At 43.6% G+C, this 11,618-nt stretch overlaps 1 long non-coding RNA gene across 1 annotated transcript in view; it reads left to right on the top strand.

Moving 5' to 3' along the window:
- The window catches only part of LOC103662941, a 35,927-nt gene continuing 24,309 nt past the window's right edge, over window positions 1–11,618 (top strand). The window contains exon 1 of the long non-coding RNA XR_568604.2: window positions 1–453. This is a non-coding gene — a long non-coding RNA (uncharacterized LOC103662941). The remainder of the gene's footprint in view (window positions 454–11,618) is intronic.

Genomic DNA, 11,618 nt, shown 5'->3' with positions numbered 1-11,618 from the left:
CTCTTCCCCTCTGCCCCTCACCGCACATGCCTGCACTCTTTCAAAAATAAAAAATAAAAAGTTTATTCTACAATTCAGCTATATGGGAATATGTTCTATAAATTTGTCTTTTATCAAGGTAACAAATCTATATAATCCTTATTATTCTTTCTAGCCAGAGTCTTAGTTTCACTGAGAGAGGTTATATGCCCTATGTGGCAGGACAAGAGCACACCATTAAAAAAAAAAAAAAAAAACAAAAACAAAAACAAAAAAACCAGGTGCCATTCATCGGCATTTACGAGATGCCGGTCACAATATGGTGTGACACATCCTCTAATTTCGTTCTCAAAACAACACTGTGAGATAGAGATTGTTATCCTCACTTTGCAGATGAGAAAACTGAAGCTTCAACAGAGACATTAAGCGTGAACCTGCTATGCTGGCTTCAAGGTCCCGGAGTCTACAGAGCCGGTACATTCGAATCCTAAACTATATCTCCCTCCTTCCTCTCTCCCCTCCCCGACGCTCACCCCTCCCATTCCTTTCCTCTGGACTGTCTGGGACTGGAGCCAGTGCTCTGGGTCTTCCTTCTCAGCCCATTTCCACCTTCCCCCTCACGATGCCCATCGTGGCTAATTTCTAGCCCCGTTTCTGCAAACTCTAGCCCTCCAGCTCCCAGGCAGCTGGCCTAGGAGGGCTGCTGAGACTCGGGAGCTCAGGGGAGCTCAGGGGAGAGGAATGCCTCCTGGGAGGGGAGAGGAGGAGGAGGGGGCTAGGGGCATGACTGAACAAATTGTGGGAAACTGTCAACAGTGATCTGAATAGGGAGATACTAAGCAACTAGCAAAGAGAACAGCTAAAAATGATTGGTCAACATGAAAATTGTGGAAAGTGTCAAAAGTTCAGAAATAACAGGAATAAAACGAACAGATCCCTGAAGCAGTAATTAGTAAAAGTTCATTGTGTCCACACGACAAAAAGGCAGATTGCAAACCAGGAGCCCACAAACCAAAACATGGGATGAGGCTGCGAAGTAGATTATTATAAAGCAGCATAGACGGTGAGAAAGAAGGGACTTCTTAACAGTGATTGGTTATACCGTTAGAATTTTCTTTAATGATAGGGAATTGGCCAGTGGTTTCCTCTTATTAATCTGGGACACAGTTTGTTTATGATTTTCAGAGGCATAAGCAAGAAATTACCCAGGTCAAGTTTGTCTTGCAAAGTAAGCTAAATTAAGCTTTGCTGGTAGAACTCAACTGGTTTTATCTCCTATGGGAATTTTCAAGGCTGTTTTTCAGTTTATTCTTTGGTTTTGGTTTTAGCAGAAGATGGTCATTTGTATGAAGAGCTTACCATATCTGCTCCATTATAATATAGCAAAATAACTAGTATGCGAACTATTAAATGGGCTGTATCAACTTTGTGTATTGCTTTGCCGGAAGAGCGACTTGTCTACCACTGCGATAATGCCACACTTCAGGGTTCGTGAGCGCGCTTGAGACCGCTGCAGGGTCTGCTCACCACTTGAGAGTTACAGGAGCCACTAGCCATATCCTAGATTAGAGAACATATATCCACCAATTGTGCATACATTCTAATGCAATGATGCAAAAAATTCCCCTTAGATTAGTAATGGACAAATATTGGTACTGACTCTAAACTTGCTAAGCCCTCAGCAGCCATGTGTCTACCTTAGAAACCCAGCTGGCGGGGGTGGAGAGACCTCCTTCCATGTCTGATCACTCACCTCATTTGTGTTAGCGTCACATCGCTGATACAGGAACCCCAGTCACGAGCAGGTCGTGGGCAGGGGTTCCTTTGCCGGTCTTCCCTACCCGCTTCCCAGCTTCCCCTCTCCCCAGAGTCCTATCAACAGAGACCTTGCGACTTAAGAAAAAGGTGAAATAATAATAGCTACAAGGATTTAAGTTCTTCTGCATGCCAGGCACTGTGCTAAAAGTGATTTACACCCATTATCTCATTCTAACAACCTGTGAGGTGGGTACCACTCCTATCTCTGTTTTACAAAAACGAAAATAAAGGCTTTTCAATCACCCAGCTGACAGAGAGGCAGAGCCTGGGATTTGACCCAAGACTCGCTAATTCCAAAAGCCTTGCTCTCATTTCTACACTAAGGGTTCCCCCAATGAACAATTACACCATTAAGCCTAAGCAATGTTTAAAATGAATAGGAGCAGACACTTATTCTCCGGCCAAGCTGCTCAAATGCAGCTAAACAGACTACTCAACCACGGTTTGATGGTCCTGCCCAGTGGGTGCTATTCCAGGAAATGGTTTTCTTTCCTCTTGTCTCTTAACCCATTTTGGTGCCCACCATTTTGGTACCTCCAGAGGATTGGGAAAGCTCCTCTCTTAGAGTAATCAGGGACCCTTCCTAGCCTCCTCGTTAGTGTAGGAAATGAGTGCCTCTTCTCCAGTCCATCAGCTCATCTCAGTAAGTGAGCTTTCCCAAGGGTCTTTTAAAAGTTGGTTGCTCAAAACTCAGAGCACATTTATATGTAATAGATGGTGACAAGGCTCCCGAGTCAGTGCGCCAAAACCCATTCAACTTATAGTGCCTAAAAGAGTATTGATAGAGCAGCCCAGAACAATGTAAGGTTGCTGAAGGCCTCTAAATTCATCTGAACCAGGGGTTTTTCATGCCTCTAAAGTCCTAGGACAGTGACGAGTGTGTAGTAGGAAATAATAATAGCTAGTATTTATTGAGCATTTGCCAAGTGCTTGAAACTACATGCATTTGACCTTCACGGCAGCTCTAGACAGTAAGTATGATTATTAGCCTCAAGAAACTGAGGCACAGAGAAGCTAAGTGACTTCCCAAGATCACAGACGGGATAAGCAATAGAGGCAGGAATGGAGCCCAGGAGTCTGGATCCCAAACCGCTGGGACTAACAAGTGTGGTGTCTTACCGCATTGGGCCTTATTTGCTGCCTAGGGGTTGAGGAGAAACCCCGCGGAGGCTCTACCATGCAGGCAGCTGCCACGATGTGCGCAGGGATATCACGCAAGCAAGCAGGTGGGAGTGGCTGGAAGTGGCCCTGGGGAATCCCTCCACAAAGAGGGGAAGAGTGCTACATCCACACAAGCTTCCGTGCCTTGGGGACAGGAGGGTGTCAGTGGAACGGCCATAAGAGATGATGGAGCTGCTTGTACTGGAGAAGAGATTTGTCTTTTCTTCACGGTTTCTCAGGCTGCTCTGAGCCATGGTCGTGGGCAAGTCCGTTACTGCCCTGTAGAAGGGGCACCGTAACAGTTCTCACCTCTAGGGGTTTGTGGGGGTTAAATGAGATAATTCACCAGAAATAACTCTGTGCAGTGCCTGGCATCCACTTACTGAACAGATCTTTGTCTAATTATAACCATTATCATTACAACATGATACCATTTGACTCTGAAAAAAGCCAGCACCCACTGGAAAGTCCTTCTCAATAGACATTGCTAAGACAAGCTTGAAGGGAAGGAGGTTTTGCCTCAGAACTGTGCTGTCATGCTGAATGGCAGCGCGGGGCCCACCCTCCCTTGCCTCAGTTAATGAGGGCCATCAGTCCAGTCTCCTTTCCCAGTAAACCTCAGACCAGCACCACCAACAAGAGGCGTAATGAATTGGCATGAGTCCCTCGTCTTTATTTCTGCTTCTGTGCTCTCAAAGGTTAGGGCTAAGAAGCTGTGAGATGGAGGATCGCTGGTTGGCAGGAGAAAGAAAGCAGCCAAGCCAAGCGGGCCCGGAATAATCAGGCTTGAGAACAGGCCATAATTTACTCCAAAACGGTTTCTAATGGTGATGGGGGGTGGGGCGAGAACAGAGAAGGGAAAACAGATGCCTCTTGAAGTTTTTCATCAAAAATCTAATGAACCGTAATTTACGAATGCAATGGTGTTTTACGATCTACTCTGCAGTTCTTTCAAATGTCCAGATCCAGGGCCAGCTCTCTGTGCTTTTCCATCCACTGCTGAGACGGCTGTTATCTTTGCCGCTGCTAATGGTCTTCTCTGATTGGCAAAAAGGAAGGAAAAAAAAAAGGAAAGAAAAAAAAAGAAAAAAGAAAAGCCATGATGACATGATGAATGTGTCCTAAGTTTAACATTTGGTTTTGCCATCTCATTATATATTAGTTGAAGAGGCTTTTGGAAGACGCAACAGAGACATTATATGTAAATCAATAACAATTTTTCTTTTGTGTTCGAATCATGAATACTGACTAGCTAATTTTCATGGCATCTCTATAAGATAAGTGAGTTTTATTATCCTGTTCCAATTCAATTCTTCTTCAGGGTTTTAATCAGCCTACGCGATTTTATTTTAATTTATCTACATGAAATGATTTTTGCCAGCACCCTACATTTTCATCAGATTTTCTTGTCATAGCCGGATACAGCTGGCACAGACAGTTAAATGCTACAGAATGGGGCAGACTGATGAGGATGGAAAACCAAACAAGGCATCAGCATGAAGCACCATAAATGGCTGGAGGGGCCTGGAGAGGGGGCATGACCCACTTGGAAGTGTCAGGAAGAACAGTCTAGTTGGTACCCGTACAATCTACAAAGTTATTAGCGTCAATGAAAAGGGGGAGCCCAGGCAACAGTCATAATTGGTGATGGTACAGGGCATTTGACAAATGTAGAGGATTGTCCCAAAAAGTGGGTGCACCCCTTTCCCTCTCTTCCTTGGTTGCCCCATTGATGCTGGGCTTGGTCATGTGACTTGCTTTGTCCAATAGGATGTGGAAGGCACATAAACAGCAGTTTGTAATGTGTTTGCATAGTTGGGCTTGTCTTCTTGGGCTTCTGCCAGCACCTTGAGAAGACCCTACCCTGCTAGCACTAGTTCAAACAGAAACAGGACGAGAGACTTGCAGAGAAGATCTGGCCCACGCCTACAGCTCTAAGCAGGCCCAGGCAAACACACATGCATTGGGCATATTCTATATAGCAAGTGCTTTGGGCTTCAAAACCTCCGCAAGCGCTGTCTCCTATGCCTGGATTACTCTTCACTGTTTCTTCCAATAGAGGGTTATTGCCTTCTCATCCTCCCAATCTCAACTTCAATGTTACTTTCTCAGAGACCCTGCCCTGACACTCTCTTCCATCTAAATTATGTCCCTCTGTTAATTCCTTCTGAACACAGCTTGGTTCTTTTCCTTCATTGAACTTACCATAATTTGTTTAATGCTTGTCCTTCCACTGGATTACACTCCATGAGAACGAGGAACATATCTTACACATCATGTAGTTGTAGCACAGTCCCTAGCATTAGTAAGTACTTAGTAAATATTTGTAGAATGAAGTATACTAAGCACTTGGCTGGGGCATAGAGCTATAACTACTACACTGATGAACACAGAGCCCTTCTTTCAAAGAGCTGTGAATCTACAGGACCAAACCATCACACATTGCATAGCAGTGGGCTAGAACTATTTAATCCCTTTCTGCCTATGGTCAGTATTGACCTGAGAGATTGAGGCAAATGTCTGGTTAGCTATTGCTGTATAACAAATTATACCAAAATTTAGTGGCTAAAAAGAACAAGTATTTAGGGGGCACCTGGGTGGCTCAGTTGGTTAAGCATCTGCCTCCCACTCAGGTCATGAGCTCCGGGTCCCGGGATCGAGCCCTGAGTCAGGCTCCTTGCTCAGCAGGGAGTCTGCTTCTCCCTCTCCCTCTCCCTCTGCTCATGCTCTCTCTATCAAATAAGTAAAATCTTTTTTAAAAAATAAAAGAAAAAAACACAATTATTTACTATCTTTCACGGTTCCTATAGGTCAGGAATTTGGGAAGACCCTAGCTGGGCAGCTCTTCCCGAGCCTCTCATGAGTTTGCAGTCACATGGTGGCTGGAGAAGACAGAGCTGGACAGGTGTCTTTCTTTATTCATGCCTAAGGGCCACTTACGTTGTATGTCTGGACTTCCTCACAGCAGGGTGGCTTCAGAGTAGTTAGACCATTTCCATTGTGGCTCAGTACTCCAGTCCAAGTTTTCTAGTAAGCAAGGCAGAGGCTACATCACATATTTTTTTTTAAGATTTTATTTATTTGACAGAGAGAGAGACAGCCAGCAAGAGAGGGAACACAAGCAGAGGGAGTGGGAGAGGAAGAAGCAGGCTCCCAGCGGAGAAGGGAGCCCGATGCGGGGCTTGATCCCAGGACCCTGGGATCACGCCCTGGGCGGAAGGCAGACGCTTAACGACTGAGTCCCCCAGGCGCTCCTACATCACATATTTTTTAGTTGTGTTTAAAAAAATGTAAAATTTTCCATCTTAACATTTGTGAGTGTACAGCTTAGTAGTATATATTCGTGTTGTTGTGTAACCAATCTCTGAAACATTATCATCTTGCAAAACTGAAATTCCTCACTCATTAAACAACTCCTTATTTTCCCCATTCCCTAGCCCCTGGCAACCACTAGTCTACTTTCTGTTCCTATAAATTTGACTACTCTAGGAACTCCATGTAACTGGATTTATAAAGATTTGTCCTTTTGTGATTGGCTTATTTCACTTAGCATAACATCTTCAAGATTCATTCATGTTGTAGCATGTGTCAGAATTTCCTTTCTTTTTAAGGCTGAATGATATTCCATTGTGTGTATATGCCACGTTCTGTTGATCTGTTTATTAGTTGACAGACGCTTTGGTTGCTTCCACGTCTCAGCTATTGCAGGCAATGCTGATATGAACATGTGTGTGCAAATATCTGTTGGAGTCCCTGCTTGTGCATTACCTTCAGTGACTTAGCCTCAGAACTTTAATAACATCACTTATTCCAATGTCATAAGCCCACCCAGATTCAAAGGGAAGAGCACTGAATCCACCTTTTGATGGGAGGACTTTAAAAGTCACATTGTAAGAAGAGCACATAGATCAGGAGATCTTGTTACAGCCATCTTTGGAAAATACAACCTGCCATACAAGGCTCCAGCTAGAAACAGAGGGTAGGGGTAGGAAGGACTAGGGAGGGGTCTTCAGCTGTGGAAAGAGAAAGATTGTAAGGGTTGGCATACAGGCATCTACCACACCAATTATGGTCATCAGTGAAGACCATGCTGGCAACTAGCCTTCATCCTATAGAAAACAGGACCTCACCAACTTCTATCTCCTTAGCCTATTTTTTTCCCTTCTTCATAGCACTTATCTTCCCCTTAGTACTTAATTGTATAGTTGTTTCTTATAAGTCCTTCTCCATTAAAATGTAATTTCAAAAGGCCAGGGACTTTGTCTTTTTGTTTGCTGCTGTACACCAGGGCCTAGCATGGTGACTGACACATGGCAGGCACTCAGTAAAATCTTATTGAATGAATGAATGGATTAAAGAAAGAGGAAAATGTAACTTGAGTTCTGAATTTTAATGTTGATTCAGGGTTGTCTGGTATAGACATATAGTCTGCATATAAATTTCAAGCTCATTCCATACCATCTGGGTGGCCTTCAAGGAGCTATTTAAGAGAGGAGATGGATACTAAGGTGGCCAGTACTGAAATTCATAATAATTATGATCATGGTAAATGGAAGGTTGGGGTCAAGTGATAAGATATTGATTAAGGGGTCCCTCAAAACATGTGTGGTCCACCTCCCACGTCCAGCAGAGGAGGAAGCTGAGGCCCAGAGATGTGAAGGGTCCTGCCCAAAACCACATAGTGCCGTGATTAAAAGTCTGGAGCCCAGACCCCTGACTCATCCTAAACTATAAGATCAGTCAGAACTCAAGGTTGCAGGTGATAGAAGTGTACCTCCATAGTGTCATATCGTCTAAGCCACAGCTATAGCTATCATAGACAGTTTCACCTCAAGTGTACCCCTGCCTTCCTCTGTTCTTCCCTTTCATGGGTTTCTCTAAAAACTCAGGAGCCCACTCAGCCCACACACAGGTTCTCTAGGAAGAGAAAGTAGTTAAAGCCCCCAGAGGCAACTTTCAGCTAAAGGGAAATGGGAGCCATTGGACAGATGCCCCAACCTTCTGTCTGATGGATAGACAATTCTGGAAGCCATTCTGTAGGCCTCAATGGTCTCTACAGAGCTCAGCCCCTGTAGCCAAACTCAGTGACTTGATAAAGCACACTAGATTGACTTTCTTTTTCCCTGTGCACTTTCCGTGTTCCCTCAGGGAATTATTTGGAATCACTTCCCCAACAACTAGATTCCTATCTAAATTCTTGACTTGGGCTCTTTTTTAGAGAAATTTAAATAAAGAGATCAAGCTATTAGTAATATAGGGGGAAAAAAAACCCTGAATATGCCTTAGTTATTCAGAGATTGGTCATTTAATCTCTACCTGCAGATGGTAGGGATTAAATGAGATAAAATATAAATAGTGTCTCCCTGAGTCCCTTACCATGGTAGATGCTTCCTCAAGGTTATTATATTTTATCTAAGACATACCTTCTCTTTAACGCTTAGCATTTCTAAAGACAAGATAAATCTTAAAATCAATGAAATCTTACAACTATAATTAGAAGCACTTTTTTCTTTCTTAAAGATACAAAAATATTGGGTACATCTTGGATTCTTCATTTTAGAGCCTTTGGAATTTGGTAGTTCTCAGTTTCTTCTTATGGAATCTGGAAATCAATTGGCAAATGCAAAGAAAGTATATGCAACAGAGCTGGTCAAGAGACGCATACTCTTCCAACACCTGATGAGCCTAAATACAGCCAAGAGGGAAGGAGTAAGGGAGGATCCAAAGGTCTTCCAGATGGATGTTGGAACTTTAAGCTCATAAAATTAGACTGCATTTCATTCATCTCTAACACCTGAGCATTTGCTCAAGGCGAAGGCCTGGTAAATGTTTATTCATAGAAAGAAAGTGAGTGGGATGCCAAGGTGATATCTCTTACCTGTCCTGGAAGCACATGTTAAGTGTGGGGTAGGTAGGGCCAAGAGGGGCATCTTTGGAATCTCAGGAACGCTAAAGTGCTGGTCCAACTGGAGAGGGTGAGCCAGCCCTTCAGAGTGCCTTTTCTCCCCTGGGAGAGGCTTTCTGTTGACTGGGGTCGCACTGGGGGCTGCACACCTTCCCAGGGGTGGATAACTTGTATCTACTTCCTGACCTGCCAACTTGCCTTCACTTCCTGGGGCTCCGCAATCTCCCCATCCAGAGCTCTGACTGCTTCCTCTTTCTCCTCCTGGCAAGCAGCCCTCCCCCCCTCCATAGGTCTGACTCCCATAGCACTTTAGCCCCTGGCCTTTACCCCCTTTTCCCTCCTTCCAAATTGAACCACCCTATGTTCCATCTCTTTAGACTCAGACCACTCTCCAACAAACCAGATAGACACATTTGGCTTTCAGGGTTGATAGGATGATTTACATCTTAACAGGGACTTTCTGTGCCCTAAGTCTACAACAACAAACGCGTGCCAAGCATTCCACAATGAACTCACAGGGGTACTGTGGGACGTTTTAAATTTCGGAGGGAAACAGAGAGACATTTGCCAGACTCTGCACAAACTACTACACGTGAAGTTATTTGGTCTTAACTACTTAGTAAATAGAACTGTTAGATATTTCTTTTGACCTAGGAGAGCCATGAAAAAAATAAATATGCCGCGAACTGAGAAAGTTCAGGAACTTCTGCCCTAGGCTAAAAGAGAAGGTAAGGGTAGCATCTGGAGCTCCTTAGCAAGCTCTGGAGAAAAGTATTTGTGAAGAGAAGGACAATTTCAGGAACCCTAAATCACACCATGGAGGTGAGTGCCTGCTCTTCTGGTAGCTCAAGTTGCCCAGCCTTGTTGACAAATTCCTGGTCATAACCTAAGTGACAGCTGAATCCTGTACTGTCAGCCCCCTAAAAGTGCAGCCTAACCATGGCCCCATGGACAAAGAGAATGTGCTTAGGGATCATGAGGTTTGGTGGTCAGAGATGGGAAAAGCCTGCCCTTTTAGCCCTTCTGACTGGTGGAAATGACCAGAGCAGAAACCAGCTGCATCCTAGATCCATTTCCAAATGGTCTGGCTTTCCCAGATCATGCTAAATGGCCTCCTCTCCCCTTCTACTATTCAAATTCCGTCCCTTTCTTCAAGACCCAGGAAGATAGCATGCATATTATTTATATACATATAGAGTGTTGGTGTGTGTTAAGCTCCATGAAGCAGAGACATTGATTTGTTTACTGCTAGATAACCAGTGCCTGTAAGAGTACCTGACACGTAGTAGACATTCAGTAAATATATTGAATAAATGAACTGTGGTTCCATGAGAGAATTAAGTCCTAATGCCCCACCATCCACTTCCTCCACGTTGCTCCCTTTTACCATTCCATTTTAGGGTCAGTTAATGATATGTTAACAGAATAAATAGAACTTTTTATTTCCACACAGATTTGGTAGCTCTCCCTACATCTATTAGGTATGTCTTGGGTTGGAAATGGTTAAGAGTGAATGGCTCCTGCTTAATGACTGGTATGCACTTAGGAGAGGGACGTTCAGCCATCCCTGTAAGGTGACTTTTGGGACCCCGGAGTTAATGGCTCTGTAAGCAGATCCAGCCTTTTAAAGGTTTCACAAAAGGGCACACACACACAATTGAGGCTGCAGTTCTGAGTACTGTCTGGTCCTGATAAGGCTGGCTGGGAATGCCCTATTCTATCCTTTCCCCAAATCAAATGCTCTTTGAGAGCTGGCCAAGCATTTGAGACCAACCAAGCAGTACTAAGTGCATTATCTTGTCTAAGCAAAGCATGAGAAATAAATTAAGATCCTTGCTGACCTCACCAGCTAAAAAAAAAAAAAAAAAAAAAAAAAAACTCTGCCTTTACCTAATGTCTGGTCAATGCCCTAAAGAGAATCTTCTTCCTTCCCTTAAATTGTATTTAGGCTAAAGAGATTTGGTCTTTTCTGCAGTAATTCCCACTGTACAAGGACACTTCTGTTTGAACTTTCTCTGGTCATTTCTAAACCAGATCACTAGCAAAGGGAATGGGATTATCATAATCAGCTTAGATTTATAGGATCTATCCTAGGAGCGGGCAATGCAGTTCCAGAAGTCATAGAGGAAAAGAGTAGATACCTGAAAAGCCAATCCGGGTTTTCTTTCTGAGCTGCATACTCAGGAATGGGTTCTGAGTATACAACCTGTAGTGTCCATTATGAAGGATTTCATAGATAGGACAGATCTTAGGGTGAAAATACTTCAAGTACTCAATAAAAGAAAGAAAGAAATTGTTTTGCTAGGGTTGCACTTTCAGATGTTCTCTGTCAGCTGCAATGGTTGTTTCCTTGAGGTGTTGCTTTTTAACTACTGCCTGTCACCTATGTGTGAGGTACATATATCAGACTTCATACACCTAGCCACATGATGAAAATTCGTGACAGATAAGTGATTATACAGCAAGCCGGAAGTGCGAAGCTATGGACAAAGCACAGTAATTGGTCGGGGGAGAAAGGATTTCCTTCCAGCTGGGAGGACTTGGAAAGACGAGCACAGTCCCTGCTACACAGGACTATAACATATTGGACCTCTTTTCCTATATCATCCCTTTTTACCTTCCTTTTGGATTTCTTTTGTTTATTATTTTATTTATTTTTGAAAAGTTTGTTAAGATCCTATCACTTGAGGGGAAATGTGCTAGGCCCTTGGGTGGCAAAGACATATAAGATATAATCCATGTTATTGAAGAGTTC

Source organism: Ursus maritimus, unplaced genomic scaffold, assembly GCF_017311325.1.
Source record: "Ursus maritimus isolate PB19 unplaced genomic scaffold, ASM1731132v1 scaffold_12, whole genome shotgun sequence".
NCBI classification, from domain to species: domain Eukaryota; kingdom Metazoa; phylum Chordata; class Mammalia; order Carnivora; family Ursidae; genus Ursus; species Ursus maritimus.
Note: the sequence above shows the minus strand (reverse complement) of the source record. Positions and strands in the feature narration are given on the sequence as shown.